Here is a 20,108-nt window from a genome sequence, read left to right on the forward strand (position 1 = left end):
TGAAGCCGATTGGTTCGTTGTTCTTCTTCGTTCCTGGTGAGACTCGTGCGGTTAACAAGGCAGTTATGGCGTTACTGCCCCCCTCTGGTTGACACGAGTCACACATTTGAACGGTCTAATTTGACGTAATATTACTCTTCGTGAATCGTTGTGACTAGAACTTCTTTATGATGCAGGAACTGCATTACATTTTTGCATTTTATTGCGGTTGTCGTTTCTTTGTTATTCTTTCCAGTACATATTTTGGGCTATTATTGTACAGTCTTTATTCAAGCTCAACATTTCTACCCTTCTGCTTTGTCTTCCTCTCTTCACATGATATAAATACATGCTTTGTGTTAAAACTACATGGCATTTTATATGTTCAGGGACTTTTCACTCTTATTTATTAATTCAAGAATTTTCTAGAGGTTACCTACGTCCTTAAAACGTCCCAGTCCATCACAGGGCAACACAGAGGGACAGACAATTTTACAAACTCCAAAAAAATAAGAAAAGCCAACACAGAGAGACAGACAATTTTACAAACTCCAAAAAAATAAGAAAAGCCAACACAGAGAGACAGACAATTTTACAAACTCCAAAAAAAGAAAAAGACAATGTTTTTAAGATCATATTGTCTTTATTACACTTGCACTCCAGAAAATGACTTCACAAATAAATTAAAAATTACTTTTTATTTCAGAACAACAAAAAAATGCTAGTATAGGGGGGGAAATGCATTGAATTTTATTTGGTTGCAGACAGGTTTTGTCATGTCAGTTGTATTTCATTTGTTAGCCAAACCTCACTGTCTGAGAAGCTAATGTACTGTAACCATCCAGTCAACATCGTCTATATTGTCAGTGTCAGTGTTATGTCTATATTGTCACTGTTTTGTCCAAATGTATATACACTGCGGGCCTGGGGAGCATTGCAATTTCGAATCCTATGTATAAACCTGTACACATGGTTTTGACAAATAAACTAACTTGACTTGACTTGAACATATGAGCTGTTTAAAGAAGGGAAAGATATACATATTTATCTTTGTAAAATGTATGATTTCTTAAAAGCTTTGAACTATTTTGAGAAATGTTAGTATGTAGACGGCAAGGATGTGTGATTTCTGATCCCTCAAATTGCACTGCTACCATCAATCATCAACAGCTGATATTACCAAGTGGACAAATGACTCAGATCTGTGTCAAGAACAACAACATGGAGTTATTTTCATAATAATAATAATAATAATAATAATAAATTGTATTTATAGAGCGCATTTTCACCTGAAGAACAAGTCTCAAAGCGCTTACAATAAAGATTAGAAAAAAAAAAATAGAAAATAAAAATAAAAGAGAAATAATAATAAAAAAAAAAAAAAAATGTCCCTTGAAATGTACTGTACAAAAAACAGACTCATGTTAACCTCTCCCCAATGTGGACTTCAGGAGGAACAAGCCCCTGCCTTCTCTTGTCAGCATCACTGGGACGGATGTGGATTTAGTGGATTAATACAAGGGTGTCTCACTGGACAATAAAGTGGACTGGTCCACCAACAACCAGGCCGTCGACAAGAGGGGCCGGAGTCGGCTTTACTTCCTGAGGAGGCTCAGGTCCTTTCATGTTTGCATCCAGATGCTGCAGATGTTCTATCAGTCCGTTGTGGCGAGTTCCATCTTCTTTGCTGCGGTTGGAGGGCGGGCATCAAGGCAAAGAAAGGACGCCAACAGACTGAACAAACTCATCAGAAAAGCAGAGTCTGTTGTTGGCTCTGCTTGTCACCCTGGATGAGATGGTGGAGGAGAGGATGCTGGCAAAACTGCTGGCTATCATGAATCCCCCCTATCACCCCCTCTACAAAAAAACTGGATACGCTGAAGAGCAGCTTCAGCAACAGACTCATTCAACCCTGCTGCTTTAAGGAACGAGGCAGGAAATCATTCCTACTTATTGCAATTAGACCCTATAACTCATCCCTCTGTCACAGCCACAATCACACACCTGGACTAAATCTACCTGTCACCTTTACACTCTGACTCCACTCCAAACGCTGGTACACTGAATGTTTATTATGTGATATGTGTCAATATTATTGACATTATATATTATACAATAGTACTGATATTATATATCATATTTATACAATATTTGCACCCCCTTGCACATTCTATTTATTAAAAATGTAATATTTACGGTATATTATTCATTATTTATAGTTTGCGTATCTTGTCTTGTTTATTATATTATACCTATACTATATATCCCATATATATCATATATTATATCATGTGTGAACATACATTTCATGTATATTTCATAATTATTAGTATAATTGTTATTATTATATACTATCTATCTCTTTATTCCTCTGATGGCAACATTGATGCAGAAAAGTACACTGAGATTTTACAGCAACTTAAGTTACCTTCATGAACACACACCATCTTCTCGTGGCATGTCTGTACAATTCTCAGCAAGATGTCCTATTGACAGCAAGATATTTTGCATTACAGTACATAGTTTTCCTTTTCTTAAAATAAATAGAAAAAAGCATAAAACAAAACTTTTAATCAATTTGATTGCTATAGTCTGCTATAGTAACCTCGGCATGTTTAGTGAAAGGACAGGGTTTTTGCTTGGCTCTAATTTTCTTACGTGCAGTGGCTAAAACATCCAGCTTGAACATGCAACTTGCAAGATGAAACATAGAATTCCAATTAATTATTTCACGACTTTTTTCTTTGAGTGTATTTATGTTCATATATATATATATATATATATATATATATATGTGTGTGTGTGTGTGTGTGTGTGTGTGTGTGTGTGTGTGTGTGTGTGTGTGTGTGTGAACTGTATTCAAAGGCTTCAAAATATGGTCATATTTGGAGTTCTGGACAGGGGTGCACACAAGCCGGGACTCGAGGGCCAGTCTACTGCAGGTTTTAGATGTGGAGTTATGGAATCATATTTGTGAAATATAGAATTTATAGCACAAAAAATGCTGCCATTTAGAATATATCCTTTATGGGCAATTACAAGAATTATCTGGAGTATTTATTAATGTTTTTAGGGGTCAGAAAGGCTTTGTGGTAAAGCTGTTTACTAAAAAAAACATGCAGGATTCTGTGTTTGATTTTTACTGTTTTACTAATTAGATATCTAACAGACAACTGACTTGAAAACTGTTCTTTTGTTTTCTCATACGTTTTATTTGTCATTTATTTCACTGGAAACTATAATATAATTTTTTTTTATTCCTGACGGTGGTCGGATATGCGCATATGTACACAGTTCAGTCAAGTGGAGCAGACAGCAGTGGTCCATAATGTTAGAATGAGTGTTACATAAGTGTGTTGCACCTAAAAATAGAAATGCAGCAATTGTAAACACGACTCCCAACTGCTGGCTTTGACTTTTCAAAAGAAACCTGAATGAACTTTAAAATAGAGCACCATCTCGGACCGAAATGGTCCAGCAGATGATCATGACTGCGAGAGCCTGCGGGCCACTGCTCTGGAGCCTCAGAGCATGTGTGACTGCAAGGGAAGGAAAAGTTTAAAAACTGCTAATTGCAAACAAAAATAAAATAAGAGTGTGTAATACATTGTGGCTGCATTTAGTGTGTTTATGTTTTAAATCATACGGTATGAGCCCTTCAGACATATCCTTTTTATGTTGACATTTTTTTCCGTCTTTATTGATAATTACAACAGATGCTCATGAAAATCTGCCTTAATTTTTGTATTTTCGTACATTTTATCAGACTACACAATTTATGTCATGTACCTCTTTATTACACTGATTATTTTCAACTCTCTCTCTCTCTCTCTTTCTCTCCCTCTCTCACACACACACACACACACACACACACACACACACACACACACACACACACACACACACACACGCACACATATAAAAGACAGAGTACCACATCAGCTCATATTTTTATTCATATATGTGCAACTTAACAACAAAACATAGCAAGAATACATGTCAGTGGCTACTTTTTTAAAACATCTATTGAAGTGACTGATAGAAAATTAACAAGTGCACTAAATGTAAGAAGCTACACCATTTTCATTATGAATCAAAGCTGCGGTAGAAACATTTTAAAAGAATCAGCGTGTAAAATGACACATTAGCCTCTTAAAGAAAGCACACGCAGGTAAGTGCATACCTGAAATCTGATATCCTCTCGTAACACAGATGTACTGAATTCACCATTGATTCAGATCTCAAATTTTTAAAATCTCTTTATTAAATATTTCATACTGTTCACTCATTTTACAAATCTGAAAAAAAAAACAAATAGATAATCATCCAAGATATCAAATAATTGTCACAAAATTTGAACAAATAAATGAATAAGTTATTATGCATGAACAGTATAAATGTGTAAAACGTAACCCTGTTAAGTGTAAGGCTAAAGATCCCATAGAAATATGGATCTCGTCATAAGGACGCACATTCTCCACATGTCCACGGAACACAAACATACCTCACAAGATGGAAGTAAAGAAGTAAAGCTTAATGTTATTTCCATTTTCTTTGTTTTCTGTGCGGGATGCATTGCAGTTCAAAATATATGACTCTTTTCTTGAAACAATGTGCAATGTGTTTCTATATGATGGAGACTATAAATACATATATATATATATATATATATATATATATATATATATATATATATATATATATATATATAGATATATATATATACACACACACACACACGTACACAAACACACATGCAAAGTCTGTCAAACTACGAATCATGTTCCCGTCTATAGTCTGATGTCAAATGTGCCCAGAATGACACATTAAGTACAAATAAATACCCACCTGTAAAATAAATTAACAGGTTCTGAATTTTGTTCTGTTTTAATTTAATTTTTAACTTTTTTTTTTTTTAATAGGAATTGTATGCAGTTGCCTTTCTATGCGTTGTCTGTTTCCAACATTATCGTCACCATCCTCAAACCTCACAGACCAGAGAGCTTACAGACAGAGACTGCCCTCTGAATAGTTGGTGTGTTCTGACCTTTGCGAGAGTTAGAAGCAGGTAAGCTGATTAAAAAGATGCCCAGCATTGGACAACTGTACTGAAGCTGTGTGTGCTTGTAGGGAGGGGTTAAGGCTATAAGTATTTAATCATTAATGTGCAATAATATCAACATATACAGAATTTTAGGGAAGGGGATGCACCAAAATTTGATTTAAGAACAAAATTGTCACGACAAGGAGGAAGATCTTATCTGACATGTTCTCCTTGCTTTTGTGTTTGAAACGTCTGGTGATGGATGCGATGTGGACTTGTCACCAACGAAAGTTAACACTAAATGAATTTCCCTTTGTTGGGAATAATCATATATGGTGATCAATAAAATGGAAAAAAGTGGAGAAAAAGAAGAAGAAAATCCTGTATTGATTCACAGTACACAATATGAATGAAACACATTTACAGAGGTCACGACTTGTCAGCTTACAGAAAATGATGAGAAACTCTTAGTTACCTCCCTTATAGTCTTTTTTCGTCCACATGTTCAGTGATTTAGTCACTGCTGCTGTCTCCCAGGGTTGTGAATCTGTAAAAATTATGTTTTTTTTCTTCTTCTTTTGTTTCTGCGTCATAGGAAAAACAGATCTAAAATGGACACACACACACACACAAACACACACTGGTATGTGGGAGTGTAACTGGGAAATGTACACACAATGAGAAAAATGACAAAGGAAACAAGAAATATTTGGGAAAAAAGTTGAGGAATTAAAAAAAAACAACATACTGTCTTTTCCAAAAGGAAAACTAGACTAATTCTAACGTAAGATCAAGGATTTATTCTTCTTGCCTTTTTTTCCTATTTTTGCATAAGACAAAAACAAACAACAAAACAAAACAAACAAATGAATTCTGATTCATGGTATCATTTAAGGCTGTTTTCTTTTTACCAAAATCTTTGATGAAAAAAAAGTGAATGAGTTCATGTGTTCAAGTGAATGAGTTCATGTTATTCATTTAAAAAACATTCGTAAAAGAAAATTCCCCAGCTGCTGCAACATGTTTCCTGTAATATGTTTCCTCTCCACATACATTCCAGATGTTGTAACAGAGGAACGTTCATTGTGTGCTAAGATTACATTACTTCTGTAAAAGAATGCACATATTTTTATACCCCTAAATAACCAAGTAAATGCATTAAATACAAAACGTATAGAGATACATCAAATTTGAAGCAATTGAATATTTGAAAAAAAAATGGATAATCAACACAGATATGTTTTAATAGATAAAAGTTAATGCAAAGGCGTAGTGAAAAATGTTCCACACTTTCTCTTTTACAACATTCTTGTTCATACCACAACAGAAACACATATTCGTATATAACTGTGTTGAACACAAACAGCATAAAACAATGCAGAGTGTGAACCATCTGTAAAGTTCTGGTATTTTCCTTCTCCTCTCCCAGTCAAGGATGCACGGTTGGAGATGAAGTAATTAATATTTACATTCACATAAGTACCCAAAGAGTGTGTGTGTGTGTGTGTGTGTGTGTGTGTGTGTGTGTGTGTGTGTGTGTGTGTGTGTGTGTGTGTGTGTGTGTGTGTGTGTGTGTGTGTGTGTGTGTGTGTGGTTCCCCGATCCAGCGACGTTAGGGTCCTCCACGAATGCTTTTTGGGGTAAGGGCTTCCCAGATTCATGATGCACAGCAAGCCCAGACCGCAAAAAGATTCGTGACGGACAAGCTGCTACAAATCTCCGCGCGGGGGCTCTTCATCTTCAAAAAGTGTCTCGCGTTTTGCACACACAGCCCCGTTGTTTGCTCTAATTTCCCAATGCATAAACTGAAATCTACTGCTACTGTCTTGTCTTTGCAGCAACAGGCAGCCTTGTTATTGAAAAAAGAGCAGCGATGAAGAGAGGCGGCATCTTGTTGCTGTTACAGACTTTAACAACGCAGCAGAGGAATGCTCCTCATCTGATTGGACGAGGGGGGGGGACCAGTCATCTACCAATAGCGATGCAAAGAAAAAAAAAGTGCACCTAAAGGCTGGTTTATGGTTCTGCGTAAAATCGACGCAGAGTCTACGGCGTAGGGTACGCGGAGACGCCGTACCCGACGCCGTAACCCTACGGCGTAGGGTACGCGTCGATTTAACGCGGAACCATAATTTCGGCTTAAGCAGGAGGCCAAAGCACCTGACAGTTTCACGACCCACCCAGCCCAACATCCACCGTGGATACGGTGAGATTAGGAACTCGACAGGTAATCCCCAATGGATTGAAAAACGCACCCCAGCGCCTCCAGTTTCACCAAAAAGCGAAGTTTTCTTGGTTTTTTAATTTGGCTGTGAGTTGCACAGCTGCCGACATGGCGGCCCCACCCTCGCCTCGCTCTCATTGGCCCGTCAGCCCTTCGCGTTCATGGACGCGTCTCTCCCCAGCCGGTCACGATTCCCCCCATCTGTCTGAGCGCGCCGGAGCCAGACACACTGACGCAGCACGCCTTACTCACTCCTAGCAGTCACGACTCCAGGCTCGTCGTGCACAGAAGAAAGGGAGAAAAAAACCCATCTGCAAACAAAACATTCACATATAAAGACAGCGCTTTGACGCGTCGGAGCTGCAATCATGCATGAATGAGAGAAATCACCCCAAATGTGAGGTTATGATTGAGACTTGATTGAGAAGAACAAAAGATCTAAAAAAAATCATAAAGGTTTATATGTAAAAAAAAAACTGGTGCATGATAAATGTCAATGGTGGTGTTATATATGGGGATAAAACAGCAAAAACACAGCCTTGGAAACACTTCAGCACCACAACCAAGTGGACAGCTCCCCTTCTTCGAGCGCAGAGAACGAACTGTCTTGAAAGACTTTCAGCACCACAATCAGAAGACAGCTCCCCTTCTTCGACAAATATCTTCCTCGAATACACGTTTTTTAAAAGTAGCAACCAAATAAAAAGCCATTTTAACTGGAACAAACGTGCAAAAAAAAAAAAAAAAAAAAAAAGCACAACCCCTATTTTTAACCACAACTGAGGGTGATTCCCCGTGTAGCCCGCAAATCTATACCGGCTGATGTGCCTTCAAGCATGCTGCAAATGAAATCCTCACAAAACACAAATGACTCAGCTGCAACTGCCTTGACGTTTTTAGCAGGGAATAAAAATTAAAAAAAACATACATTACCAACAATAAAGCCCTGGGATGAAAAGGAAACAGGTGCAGCAGAAGGAAAGGTTTAGTACAACTCACGCTCCTTTGCACCGGAGTCCTCCCTCCGAAAAACAGAATAAGTGGTATTAAAAGTAAACACAAAAAAAACCTCTTTGTCCATAAAATCTGCTTCTGCTTTCCGCTTCTCTCACTCTCTACTCTTGAATGGTGTGCCTTTTATAGGAGTGATGCCCCCTATCTATTTCTGGATCACGATCCAACCCCGTTTCTATTTTTAGCCCGCGCGTGATGAAAAAAGCAAAGCTCGCAGAGGTTCCTCGGAGGAATTTCGAGCGTGTTTGAGGCTGACGCTCCTTCCTGCTCTGCTCTGCACAGCAGCGGGCTCCGCCAGCATCTCCCACATATAGGAGATGGGAAGAAAAACAAAAGCACGAGACTGGGATCTTGAACGGAATGTTGAAGGATGTTGCAAATTATTATCATTTTTAATGATTTGAAGATTTGATGAAAGCGCCCCACCTCTTCATTCTCGTGCACGCGCGCCAGCAGAGACGCTCCCACCCTCTCATGAAAAAGATGTAGAGAAAAAAAAATATAGCTTAAAAAATACAAACATAAATAGAGATGATTGGGAGTGTATTCTTCGCCTATTGTGTATTTAAAGACAGAAAGAAAATGGATAAATAAGAGAGGCTTCACTCTGCTGGGGGCTGCGTCAGTCACACTGCCATTGACGTCAGGTGGAGAATCTCCCACTTTGAAGGTGGAAACAAAGCCTCTTCCTCCTATAATGTGCCCCAATAACCATTGGCAAAGGCCATTGCTTCATTTCAACCCTCTCATCCTCCCTGACAACGAAAAGAAAGGGGAATATCCCACAGTGGTGAGTATATACACACCATAAGATAAACCAAACCCTATTGCGCCTTTTTTTCCTCCAAATATGGGTTCCTTTTCCAAATCACAGGGCCTGTAAATGTGATGAAACACGACTCCAGGTTCGGTTTTTACTCTTTTAGGAAAACCACAAGTGGCTATTAGAGAGATAGACTAGCAGAAAAGGTGGAGGGCTGCCGCGGTCTGAGTCCTGCAGACTCCCCCCTGCACAGGGCAGAATGCTGAAGCGCGTAGTAACGGAGCGGCGCTTGGCCGACCGATGTTGCTATTTTTAACTCCCATACTCGACGTGCCTGGCGCTGCGGGTTTCTCTGCTCAAGGTACTACTGTACAGCAAAATAAATAAATAAAAAAACAGCTTGATGATGGACGCTTAAAGGTGGTGAGATAATGGCATGATCATTGCATGAAAACGAAATATAAAAGAAAAAAAAAAAGATAAAAAAAAACATCTTTTGGTCGAGGTCCAGATATCTTTATCAACGAGCTTAACATCTTTAATCTAAAAAACTCCAACCGATTCCTGAAAAACTCGTAGATGGAGTGTAGAGGAAAGAAAGAAAGAAAGAAAGTGTGGAATCAAGATGACTTGGGGTGGCCTCAAATCGTGACTACGACTGCTTCAGAGTCGTCTTCACAGCGCAGAAATCAAATCTAAACTGTACTAATGTACTATAAGAATTTTGGTGGATTACAAAAAAAAAAACTACTCTGAAAGTCACAAGCTCAAGGCAGCATTTGTATTTTGAAGACTTTTTCTTTGTAGTTTCTGGTAGACTACTGGGCTTGGAAGTACAGATGAACATTTCTGTGACTTAATACTAATTTAAAAAAAACTATGGTACACTTTTAAGGCAATCAGCCCAATCAAGTGTTTTCTATAACACTCAATGAGACCTCTGGACCTGTACACAGGTATCTTGGCAAACTGCTCCAGTTGTCTCAGGTCTTAAGGGTTTATTCTCCAGACTGCATGTGCAGCTCTTTTAACAGTTGTTTAATAGAAATTAGATGAGGGCTGATAAAAGGCCACTGAGAATACTCCAATGTTTTGCTCTTAGCCATACTTAGGTATTTCTAGTAGTGTGTTTTGGGTGATTATCCTGTTCGAGGACTGGTGGTCATTATGCTCCTCAGACGAAGCTTTCTGACACTGCGCAGCACATTTTGCTTCAGAAAGAGTCTTGCTATTCACTGTGTCTTATACAGAGTCAAGTCACCCTGAACAAATGCAGCATAGCAGTTCCAGAACATAACAGAGCCTTCTCCATGTTTCATATTAGGTACATTTTTCTTTTCTTTGAATGCTTAATTTTTCCATCTGTGACCTTAGAGCAAATGTCACTTGCCAAAAAGCTCCAGTTTTGTCTCATCTGTCCAAAATATGTTCTCTCAGAGGCATTGTGTCTTGGCACTATGCATTTTGAAAGACTGGCTTTTTTAGGATTTGCTTTCAACAGTGAAGGTGTCATCCACTGAAACAGCGATGGATGGTGCTGTCTGACACTGAATGACCCTGGAATTCCCCTTGAACCTCTTTTGAAGTTGTTTGGGGCTCCGTTACTGGCGACCTGTCCAGGGTGACCCCCTGCCTCTCACCTGTGATGAGCTGGGATAGACTCCAGCAGACCCCGTGACCCTGCACAGGATAAAGCGGGTATAGATAATGGATGGATGGATGGATGAGGCTCCGTTACCATCTCTTGAAATCTATCTTTAATTTTTCGCTTGCAGCCACATTCAGGGAGGATGGCTACATTCCCGTGGACGTCTGAATGAAATTTGCAGCTGTGGTCATAAGAACATCAAGCAGCCTGGTCTTATACACTTTCCCTTTAACATGCTCATATAGAATTTTCTTTCTGATCTTCTTAGACAACACTCTACTTTGTTTTTTTTCTGGTTCATATTGAGTGCGATGAACACCATGATACCAAAGAGAAGAGTGATTGGTGACGTTTCCCCCTTTAAATAGTCCAACTGCAAGATTGAGGAAACCTGTGATGCTAATTACAGAATGCACTTTAGTTTAGCATGTCACTGTAGCCAAATTATAGTTTGATTTGTTTGATTTTTATTTATTTATTAATTGACGATTCTATTGAGACACAATTCAAAAGTCAAAAATCAATTTCCAGGAAATGATTGTGTATTTTTGTCAGTTTCAAGTTATTTTAGGTTCCATTGTGAGTTTTTCCTTCTTTAACAGAAGGATATCATCAAATTTATCCTAGAGTGTGCATGCATGTGCATTTAGGATCAAAGATTGACATATATTCTCCACTATGTCAGCAAATGCATAAGAAAATTATTGATATATTTAAAAACAATATTACTCAAAGAAACATTGGAACCGAGGAACAGCCAGATTTTGATTTACTGAAGATAAAGTAAGGGCATATTCTGAGATGGTTTAGGCATGTAAACAAGAGGAGTAGTGAATGCAGTGGAAGAAGGATGCTGGAGATGGATCTGCCGGACGATCTTCTGGTTTCAGAGACATCTGAGATAAACCATGAGATAAATATCTCCAAAAGCAAAAACAAATTAATGAATACATTGGAAAAGAAATCCAACTTGTTCTCAGAAATGACTTCAAAAGCTGTGGTCATTGATAGTAAGGGGTTGTATCGGTGTCTTTGGCAAAAGATAGTTTTCCCTTCTGGGATGACAGCATGCATACAGAAAAGTAGATTGAGATTTTGGAGCAACATATAGCGATGAGCCATAATGCTTTGACTACCTGATTAATATAGTGTAGGTCTTCTTTGTGTTCTCAAAAGGCGCTTTCCAGAGACCCAGAACATGAAGGTAGGGCGTTGTTGGTTAGGGTCTCTATAGATGAGAACTGATACACATACCTGTAGAAGCTATTGGTATCTGGGAAGTTTGGAGACCAACTAAACTACTCAGACTCTTTGTCGTGTTCTTTAAGCACTTCCCAAAACACTACAGGTGGACGGCTTCTGTAAGGGCATGATAGTTCCATGTTGGAGGAATTTTTAGATAGGTGGCACCAGTACTGGAGTTGAGGGGGGATGAGGGGGGATGGCATCCCCCCCTGAAATAAAAACGGTCAAAATCACCCCCCCTGTAAAACTGCCAACCCCCCTTTCCATCCCTTATGTCATTTCATCAATGAATGTGGTTTTACTGCTATTTCAACATTTAGAGTCATCGCCAGAAAAATAACTTATTTGACAATTTTCACCTGTTTCAAGTACATTTTCACTTGAAATAAGTAGAAAAATCTGCCAGTGGGACAAGATTTATCTTCTCATTACAAGCAAAAAAATCTTGTTCCACTGGCAGTTTTTTCCAGTGATGAGTCTCATTTTAAGTGTAATAAGATTTTTTTACTAAAATGAGAAATTTTAACTAGAAATAGGACAAATATTCTTATTTTGAGTTTTTGCAGTGATCCATTTTACTTATCCTGTGAAGGACAGAATCATATTGATAAGTTCAGAAAAGTGTTTTTTATTGTTGTGTTTTGATGTATTTGATGTAAACCCAGTGGATATTTAAAGCTTACAGAAAGCTGCATTTAACTGCTGCTATGTCATTCCTGCAGTATTTCTGCAGGTGTTTTGGTCAGTGCTATTATTTGTAATATATTATATTATTTGTAATCAGCACAAATTATCTGTCCCCATATGATAAAATCCACCATCCTCCCTGATTTGTTTTTACAACTCGAGTACTGGGTGGCACACACCAAAACAACATTAATGTGAATACCACGATGAAGGTTTGCCTGCAAATGGTTATAATGATGTGACTGATTGGCGTATTCCACCTTAAAGACCACATACGTTTCTGGAGATCTAATTTTCTTTTTTCAACAAGATTCAAAATTAGGATTTTGAAAAAAACTATAAATAACATGAACTTTGTTGTAATCATATTGTCAGCAAATAAACAAAATCCAAAGTAAATTACTGTACATTACTGTTCCAACTTTTTCTGATCTGGGTATGTACAAGAAAACATGACTTCCAAAGAAAAGCCAGTATAAAGCTCTAACTGCTGGATTACCGTACGGTTTCAGTGCTGCAGTAAACAGACAAGCTGAAATTGTGCTAATAGACCATGGCGACTCAGAACAGGTCTGAATATCAACTGCAACATCCCAAACTAAGTTTGGTGGAATTTCTTCAGAGATGTTGGCGCTATCAAACTGACGAAGGTGTTCCAATTAGAGCCTCTTTATAAGTACTGCTGGGTTTGAGGGGGAGGCAACTGTTAAAAGATTTGGAGGTGAATTAACTTGCAGCTGCAGAGTCAGAAGATCAAAAGAAAATTAAATCAAGAACAACTTTGGCAACTATTTAGTCATTCATTGAGTGATTTTCAATACTACCTGTACATAATATTTACCTATTCTACCTTCTCATATTATAAGATATGCTGATGGTTTTTGTAAGTCACACCAACATGGACATTATCATTCAAACAAACAGAGTGGATTGACTGAGAAACAGTTAAACTGTAACTTAGAGACATGCTGACTCACGGTTCAAGGTATTTAAGAGCAAATAGGACGTTGAGAAAAGAAAAAGAGACATGGCAGTGCAATACACTTTTTCACTAAAATAAAAGGGGGGTAATAGTGAAGAAATTAGCTTTTTGCTGCCATGTGTATCTGCGTTACTGTGGACTTTGAGATCCTAACATGTAGCTCTTCAACTTCAAACAAAATGTTCATCCTATTTCCTCCACTCTGTATATAAAAACTACTAATAGGTCACAACGTGTGAATGAATACCAAGATACCATAGATATGGTGCCATATGAGAAAAAAAATAAGAAGATAGGGAAACACAACCAATTAATGAAAAGCATTAAATGTGATGTTTATTTCATCGCATTATTTTTGTCTTTTTGTTTGTGTTTTTGCCACACAATTACTCAGGCAGTTAACAAAAATTACTGAGGTCACACTTTGAACAGCTATGTCTTTTTTTTTTCTTTTGTTTTATTTTGGGAGGGCGGGGGGTCAGATGAAATAATGCCAAAATCATGTTAAGCAATTTTATTATTGGATACTGAGTCTGTAGCTTGTCTGCTGTCAGAAGCCTTAACATAAGATGCAGCTCTTGGGTTTTGTTGTATTTCGCTGAGCTGAGCGCGGTCCGAACTTGGCATAAATTTGCTGGGACATCCACTCCTGGGAACAGTGTCAACTGTCTTGAATGCTTTCCACTTGTGAACGACCTTTCGCAACATAGAACGCTCAACTTCAAACTGCCTTTCCAGATTGCTGTGCAGCAACAATTGCTTCTCTAAGATCATTGCTTATGTCTCTCCCTCTTTGCATTGTTTTAACACACACCCAGTACTCGAGTTGTAAAAATAAATCAGGGGGGATGGTGGATTTTATCATATGGGGACAGATAATTTGTGCTGATTAGAAATAATATAATATATTACAAATTATAGCACTGACCAAAACACCTGCAGAAATACTACAGGAATGACATAGCAGCAGTTAAATGCAGCATTATGTAAGCTTTAAATATCCACTGGGCTTACATCAAATACATCAAAACACAACAATAAAAAACAGTTTTCTGAACTTATCAGTATGACTCTGTCCTTCACAGGATAAGTAAAATGGATCACTGCAAAAACTCAAAATCTTAAAAAGAATATTTGTCTTATTTCTAGTTAAAATGTCTAATTTTAGTAAAAAATCTCATTACACTTAAAACAAGACTCATCACTGGAAAAAACAACAACTTTCACCTGTTTCAAGTAGATTTTCACTTGAAATAAGTAGAAAAAATCTGCCAGTGGAACAAGATTTTTTGCTTGTAATAAGAAGATAAATCTTGTCCCAGTGGCAGATTTTTCTACTTATTTCAAGTGAAAATTTACTTGAAACAGGTGAAAATTGTCAAATAAGTTATTTTTCTGGTGTTATTTTTCTGGTGATGACTCTAAATGTTGAAATAGCAGTAAAACCACATTCATTGATGAAATGACATAAGGGATGGAAAGGGGGATGTCAGTTTTACTGGGGGGATGATTTTGACCGTTTTTATTTCAGGAGGGATGCCATCCCCCCTCATCCCCCCTCAACTCCAGTACTGCACACACCTGGATGCTTTAGACCAGCAAACTACAGAAATGTCTGCTTTTACAGAGGTCTGCACACCTGATGATAAACAGGAATTAAAGGATTGATAAGGATAAATGATTAGCAGCCTACACATCCTGAAGTAGTAAGGGGGTACTTGGTATTACCAACATCATCATTATTATCAGAAAATGAGATGGTGACAAATTGTTTTTATCTCAGACTGTATTTTCCTCATTTTAGGAGCCACTGTAATCAGATGGGTCTATTACATTGTTGCACATAAAAAGAAAAAAGAAATAAAAAGGGTAATTGTTTGGTTTTGCACATAACTGTACACATTTTGAACAGTCTAAAATTAAAGCAGAGCTTGTTCCAAATCTTTCAGAGTTGATGATGAGGTTAAGATAAGAGGGGGGAAAATGATTAAGAATTATTTGTCAGAAAAGATGACATTCTTCAGTAGGTGTTATCGGAAAGGGCCGTGGGATGCAGCTGCACTGACAGCATTGAAGGGGAAAAGGCAGAGACTGGATACAAATGTGAGCTAAATCCCATAGAAAACCTTCAAAAAGGGATGAAACCAATCATTACAGAGAAAACTGAAATAGATGTGTACCAATCAAAGAGAGAACAACATTTTATCTGTGGATATTAGTTTAAAACATTTTAATTATTTGTATTAGTCAAAAGTGGTTTACTTGAATGTCAGGGGTGCCAGTAATTCTGAGGATCATATATACTATATACAATAAATATAATATATAATATGAATTCATCAACTTAGATAACACGTCAATACATGCCTTCAAGATAAACACTGACGTTCTTCCTACTTGTTTTGAAATCTCAATTCACTCGATCCGTGTGCTTTCAAAATAGACATTGCCTTTCATGTCCCTGTAAGAAACTCACCAGTATTATGTAATATCTTGCAGAAGCATCCATTCAGTGTTTCTATATTAAGCCGTGGTGAGCTAAATATACTTTATCTACACACCGTAAGAGCAAATTTCAACATGGCAATGGCCATGAAAAGTTTAGCAGAAGAACAAATAAGAACCTTGAGTCCTTACTCACTTGTTAGAACTACTCACGAGGCAAAATTATTTTTAAGCATCTATGACGCCTCTTGTTCGAGTCCTGATCATATTTCATTGCACAGTTGTACCGAAAATCACCTTTTTTTTAAAAAAAAAACAGTCAATAAATAGCGTATCTATACAAGAGTGAAAGAGCACATGAACACTTTGATTATTATTACACCAACCCCATTAATAAGATACTGTGCATAAATACTAAAGTATTGTTTAAATGTACAAAAGGTGCATCTGCAGCAAGCTCTTGTTTGCTAATGCAATAATAAAATAAGCTGCCTCAGCTGCAGCAGACTTGACAAAGGACTCCCAGTGAGTGTACTATCGCTGTGAAAACACTCAATGGGAACAGAGCATCACACACACCCATTCAATGCAGTGTTTCTGTGGTGTGCCAACTCACATGCCTATTACATAACACTGTTCCTACTCCTAGGCCTAACACCCTTGACAAACCCATGCACGCTTTGCTGCACATGAGCTATTTATATACTGCAACCAAGACAGGGGTGGTCAAAAATACCAACCCATTCAATTATTCATTGAGAAACATTCCGAAACAGAGGAGAAAAGGGGTTCGGCTGCACAGGAATAGACTGAGGGAATAACAATAAATACGATCCATTAGCAATGCAGCTGCAGGTCCACAGTGCACACTGCCTCCAAAGGAGCAGTGCTGGTAATCTGGAGCTGCAAATTTGCCCTCTCATGTGTTGTGCTTGTATTTATAGGAGTCTGTGCATACACTTCAGCTCCTCTGCAACCATCTTGTTCCTTCACAGGATTCTAAAAATAGCAAGCTGCACTGTGCTTGTACCATTTTTAGATCTTCTAATTTCAAGGGGGGGAAAAAAGCCAGCAGAAAAAAAAAAAACTGCCTTTGCACACAAATACTATGTGGATGTACCCTTTTTGTGTGAATGAACACTCTGTTCCAGCTTTAGTTTGTGGTGCTCTGTAGCCCAGCATTCAAATAAACAACGCTCAACTGCCAGGCTTTAATTTATATTTCCATTAAGTACTGTTTCCTACATGTTCTTTGTTCACAATTCAAATTTTGCTTGATGTCAAGGTTGTTGTTTCCAAACCATGAAAAGCTTCTAAATATTATAAATATTATTTGAGTCTAACGACAACTGGATGCATGAACTTCCCGGGAGACTCTGAAGCCAACATTTGTTGTTGGCTAATACAGAGTCATCATTTCTTCAGGCACCAGGAAGAGCTTTACAGCTAAAACACTTGATTAATGCACTTGTCAATTGAAATACAATCCCATTGCCAAATAAGCTGGGCCTCTGTGTGAAATGTAAGCAAAAACAGAATGCAATGCTTTGCAAATGTCATAAACCGATATTTTATTCAGAACTGCACACAGAAAACACATCAAATGTTAAAAGGGAGACATTTTGTTCTTTCATGACAAACGTCCGTTCACTTCCAATTTCATGGCAACATTTTTAATAAAGTTTAGACTTTAGCAGCAAATGATTAGAAAAGTATGCGGTACTAAAAAGAAATACCTGGAGGAAGAAATTGCAGCTAATAAGGATAATTGGTTAATTGACAACGGGTTGCATGAATGGGTACAAAAATACATTTGAGGCAGCGATCATCAGACGTAAACACAGACAGGGGATCTCTAGACTGCAGCTGCAAATTTTCCAAATAATTTCAGTATAATATTTCTCCTCATGAAAGCTTACGGCCATACCACCCGGACCACGCCCGATCTCGTCTGATCTCTGGAATCGAAAAGACTTTGAACATCTTATCTTCTACGGTCAATAATATCAAAACATCCTGGGAATCTGCAGAAGTGTCTGTCTGTGTCGGATGCCTGTGATCTTTAGGCGATCGGGTGACACTGTATGACAACTAGGTATGATTCTACAATCTAAATCACTTCCAGAAATCAACTTCTCAGAACATACTGTAGTTTGTTGTGCAGTCAACAAATCCATTTTTTATTAACAATTTAGGACATCTAGGACTGGGTCTTAACTATGATGGTAACAAATTAGATATTTTGCTGTATGTGGACGATATAATTTTGGTAGCTGAAAACGAAAAGGATCTGCAGAAAATGATGGTATGCGCAGAGAAGTGGGGTAGAAAGTGGAGACTTACAGTTAATCATAGCAAAACTCAGATTATGCATTTTAGACAGATTGGGACTAAAAGGAGTGACATACAGTTTTATTTTGGGGAACAAAAGTTAGAGTATGTAGGAAACTACAAATACCTAGGTTTTAATTTGGATGAACATCTACATGTTGAATATGGTACATCTCTGTTAGCTGAATCTGCAAGTAGGGCACTTGGTGGTGTAATAAGAAAGACTAAAAAGCTGGGCGATTTGGGATATGCTTCCTATTCCAAATTATTTCAGACGTGCGTCTGTCCTGTTATTGACTATATGGCAGGAGTATGGGGCTTAAAGGAAAACATGAAAGGACAAAGGGTACAGAATAGGGCAATCTGATATTTTTTAGGGGTTCATAAATTCGCGCCCATACAAGCTATAACGGGAGATATGGGATGGGAGCCATGTGAGGTACGTTGGAAAGGTGGTATGTTAGCTTTATGCAACAGAATAGTGAAGATGCCAGAGAATAGAAATGAGGATTGGCGCATTGCATGTATTTCAGAATGGGAAGGTTGTGAATGTCTCTTTGGCTAAGAAAGCCTTGTTTAATGCATATCAGATCAAATGGTCACAGGACATATTGTATAAACCAAAATTAAGAATATTTAGTATGATAAAAAGTTGTTATAGCTGTGAAAAGCATGTTTGTGCCTCGTTATCTAAAAGACAACGATCATTATGTGCCCAAATCCGTTGTGGAATCTTGCCTCTGCACCTTGAGAAAGGATGTTATCGGGGGTCCCAGAAGAAGAGAGGATTTGTCCTTACTGTGAGATTAATGACATTGAAAATTAGTTCCATTTTTTTATTTTTTTGTCCTCTGTATCATGAGCTGCGTCAAAAATTATTTGATAGGTGTAAGAATCTGGATTTGATGTGGGTAAGCGATGCTGAGAGACTCAAATGGATTTTTGATCATAAAGTATTTGCACTTGCTGACTATTTGGAGAAAGCGTGGGATAGGCGAAGAAAAGTAACATATATGTGAAAATATTCATACTGGTTTTTTATTTACCGTATTTATTTTGTTTTTCCCGTGTACATTGTGCAGTTCCCAATTAAGTGCGTGTGATATTGTGTATTGATGATTTTCTGTTTCTGGTGTCTTATAATCCCGTAAGGGATGGGTCTTCGGACATGACACAAAAATAAAATTCATTCATTCATTCATTCATTCCAGGTTTAAGCTCCAGCTTGCCTGGGAAAAGTTGTGTGACCATGATCCTGAAACACCTCAATCTACTTCGAGCTCATTGTAAACAGACTAAGGCAGAGTGGAAAACTCATCTGGTCGGACAAATCAAAAATGTGAAATTCTTTTTGAAAACTATGGACACCCCAGTCTCCAGAAAAAAAGGTGTGTGCAACCATCCAGCTTGTTACTATTGCTCAGCTCAACAGCCTGCATCGCTGATGATATGGAGGTGCACCAGTTAAAAGTCAAATGTGTTAATATCATTTCAGTTACAACAAAACCTTGTTTGCCTCTGCTACTGCAGGAATGTTGTGGTGGATCTCTGTATTCTCCCACCTACACCACTTATCTCTCACTACTGACCAGACTTTTCAACATTAGGTAGACTGAAAGCATTTGGCACATCATGAATTGAAGAATGAGACAGAGAAGGCCCGATGACTGTTGAGCTGCTCCAATCCTGCATCAGACAAGAATGGGACAACATTCCTCTCCCAAAACTCCAGCAGCTGTTCTCCTC

Source organism: Cololabis saira, chromosome 2, assembly GCF_033807715.1.
Source record: "Cololabis saira isolate AMF1-May2022 chromosome 2, fColSai1.1, whole genome shotgun sequence".
Taxonomy (NCBI): Eukaryota; Metazoa; Chordata; class Actinopteri; order Beloniformes; family Belonidae; genus Cololabis; species Cololabis saira.